Genomic DNA, 3768 nt, shown 5'->3' with positions numbered 1-3768 from the left:
AAGGCCATGCCTTAAAAATGGCGCGAGGAAAAGGACACATGGTTACGTATGACAAACTTAATCGAGCTATGAAAATGAACAATAATAAGGACGAAAAAAAAAATGGCGACTACCTCGAATGAATATAATTGCTGTAAATGGCTGGCCACGAAAACGATTGTTCACGGGAGAGAGAGAGAGAGAGAGAGAGAGAGAGAGAGAGAGAGAGAGAGAGAGAGAGAGATTATGCTTTTACGAGAAGAAACATTCCAATGAGAATAATTTCAAGTAATGTTACAGATCCCAAGGTTGATATTGGACAAAAAAGTTAAGTATATCTTAGTTCAACCAGACCACTGGGCTGATTAACAGCTCTTCTAAGGCTGGCCCGAAAGTTGGATATTTTTTTACGTGGCTAGGAACCAATAGGTTACGAAGCAACGGGCCGTACAGCTTATTGTGGGATCCGAAACACATCGAGAAATGAATTTATATCACCAGAAATAAATTCCTCTAATTCCTTGTTGGCAGAGCAGGGGCCAATCGAACCCGGACCCTGAGATCGGTAGTCGACCACGTAACCGACTCGTCTAACGAGGAACTCAGAGAGAGAGAGAGAGAGAGAGAGAGAGAGAGAGAATGATACTTTTACGAAACATTCCAAAGTTAAGAGAATGATTGCAAGTAACGTTACAGATCTCAAGGTTGATATTAGACAAAAATATTTTCACTTATTTACTGAAATTCCTCGCAAAGAAACAACCACATAAACTCTGCTTTCCGGACGAGAAAGAATTATTGTTGACAATGAATTCTTTTGAAGTGGACTTCCTAAAAAAATCTCCAACCTTCCTTCCTCTCGCAGAGGGGATTAAGAGGAAAATAGATACCACGTCAAACAGACTAAAAGGATACGAAAAATCACGAGATACTCTATTATTTTTTATAGTTCACCCTTCCTTCTTTTAAGATGCTGTACAGTTTGGAAAGTCCAATATCACACTCAACTTAACAAAGCAAATCTATAGTTATAATTTAGACGTCTGTGCATTATGCTAAGCGTTCATTAGAGAGCAATAAGCATATTATGACCACTAGCAAATTAGGGGGGTTTTAGGGGGTGGGTGGGTGGTAAGATGAAACCTAAACCATCTCAGGGGTCCCCAATAGAACCCTGCCAAGTTTCATGTCCATCGGACCCGCACTAGAGATCCCTCTTCTTCAAATTAGGAATATAATATTTACAACTACAGCGTGAGGGAAAAATCTTGCTCGCGTCCCCAGTAAGCTGGAGGTCGGATCACGCCTTGCTTTTATCTACATCTCGAGGGCACCTAGGTCACGAGATATCGATGTCCAAATTTACTCTTGAGAGTAAATTTTAATACTACCTTCCTTGGATAACTTGAACCATGAAAACGGCTTCGAAACTAGCAATTTATGAAGACCGTAAAAAAAAAATGTCTATGTGACGGCAACACATTTTGGTCCAGAACAAAAAATAAACAGATTATTAAAATATATATAAAAATATTAAACGCTTCAGAAAACCCAGTGGATAGTTTCTTCATTCATTCTTTTTTTTTTTTTTTTTTTAAGTCAATGCATCCAGAGTTGAGCACTGGTGCCTATTTTTCAAGAATTTCTATCTTTTCAGTAGTTAAAAAAAATGTTCACTAACTTTATTCTTCTCTGGATTTTAGTCCTGACAACAATTCACATACTTGGAAGATGTGAATTTCTACGCCAGCAATTCATCAAACCTATGATCTAAGAAAGAAAGAAATAAAAACAAAAAGTTCCAAACGGCCAGTGATGCATAGCAGAGCCCTCCAAGAGAAGCAGCAACCGAAACTATTTCTATCCTTTGATCCAACTCAAACCCTGTGGATTAATAAAAGCTAAAATATTAGGTCATTAGAGCTTGAGCTGAGTTGAAGCACATGGGTCAGGATCGTGTCATCCACTCTACAGTAATAAATTCGGATATGTTCACAGCCAAAAGGCAGCTGGCAAATGTGGCATATACTGCCGAAAGCAGGTGGAGTTTATATATATATATATATATATATATATATATATATATATATATATAATACTATATATATATATATATTTAGAGGCCATACTTTAATGGGCAGCTTACATAACATCAAGTAAGAAGCAAAATATGGTAGCGAATGAAATACTGATAAATGTAATAGTAAATTAAACAAACCAACAAAAAAGAGCGATAAATCACTTTTAAATAATTTAGCCTAGACGTCCTTTCGAATCTTGAGGACCAATTCAAACAACCGTCCCAAAGACAAAGAGACAGAAATCAGGAATGATTAATTAGCCAGGGCGAAAGTTCGCGAGGAGCTCCGACGAACTTCTCTGAAGAACTTCTCGGCAGAAGGCGAAGTTGACGGCACGAATTCCTACTTCCAAAGGGCAACAACCTGAGAAGATCGGACTCCTCCCTCGTGCCCTCTCCTTCCGGCCCTATTATTTTGAGGGTCCCTTTTATTTTGAAAGGTCCCTTTGACAGAACCGACCTGATACAACTCCTAATTTAAAAACCAGACATCGAGGTATGGAGAGAATAACTTTGGTTGATCCGAATGGTTCCTGTTTCAATTATTTATTTATTTATTTCTAAACTTACTAAACCACATTTCTTCTTCGTTGCAGCATCCAAGCTACTTCCAAGCACTGCATGGATTAAGAGTCGCTGACAAGTCTTTATTGGATTTCAGTTACTTTGAGAGAGAGAGAGAGAGAGAGAGAGAGAGAGAGAGAGAGAGAGACTTTTTAAATTTTCACGAGCTGAATTTATGTTACTTTATCCACACATTGAAAAAATCAGTAATCTTCACAGGCGCGCATACAAACATGATGTCACCACTAGGCCATGTATAACCAATTATGGCTGGATGGATAACAAAATACTGCCACTTTCATCCCGTAACTCCCGAAAGGCAAAACGCATGAATAGCAAACCTTCACAGCATCAGACATTGTACATAACTAACACGGAAAAGTTCATCAGCAATACATCAAAAAGCCTCTACAAGCAGGACATCCCCCTAAACACAGCACCACTATAACAATGATATACAGGGTGCTAAGAATGGCACTGGGACTTTATGGACACCCTGTATAATCAGTAAAACAGCTGTAGTTTTTGTTTGATTGTTTGTTTGTATGGTGTTTTTACATGGTTATTCAGCAACGGGACCAACGGCTTGACGTGACTTCCGAACCTCGTCGACAGTAAACTTCTATCACCAGAAATACACATATCTCTGACTCCTCAATGGACTGCCCGGGAATCGAACTCGCGGCCACCGAGGTGGCAGGCCAAGACCATACCGATCACGCCACTGAGGCGCTAACAGCTGCAGTAGTTGTAGTAGGAACTACGGTTAATCGACCAGTTAATTCATTTGTTCATCTTCAACGGCAATATAACAATCAACATGAAGAACTGACTAATACTTTTGGATACGCCGAGCTGAATATAGAATTCAGGCCAAAGGCCAAGCACGAGGACCTACGAGGTCATTCAGCGCTGACACAAAAAATTGGGAGTGAAAGGCTTGAAAGGTGTAACAGGAGGAAAACCTCGATGCTGTTGCACTAGGAAACAATTGTTAGGAGAGGATGGAAAGTAACATGGGAGAAAGAGACTATGAAAGGAGGTACAGTTAAAGGAATGAAAGGGGTTGCAGCTATGGGCCGAAGGCACGTAGCAAAGAACCTTAATAATGCCTACAGTGCACCGCATGAGGTATACCGACGGCA

Source organism: Macrobrachium nipponense, chromosome 41 (assembly GCF_015104395.2).
Source record: "Macrobrachium nipponense isolate FS-2020 chromosome 41, ASM1510439v2, whole genome shotgun sequence".
Classification (NCBI taxonomy): domain Eukaryota; kingdom Metazoa; phylum Arthropoda; class Malacostraca; order Decapoda; family Palaemonidae; genus Macrobrachium; species Macrobrachium nipponense.
This window is presented reverse-complemented; position numbering follows the sequence as displayed.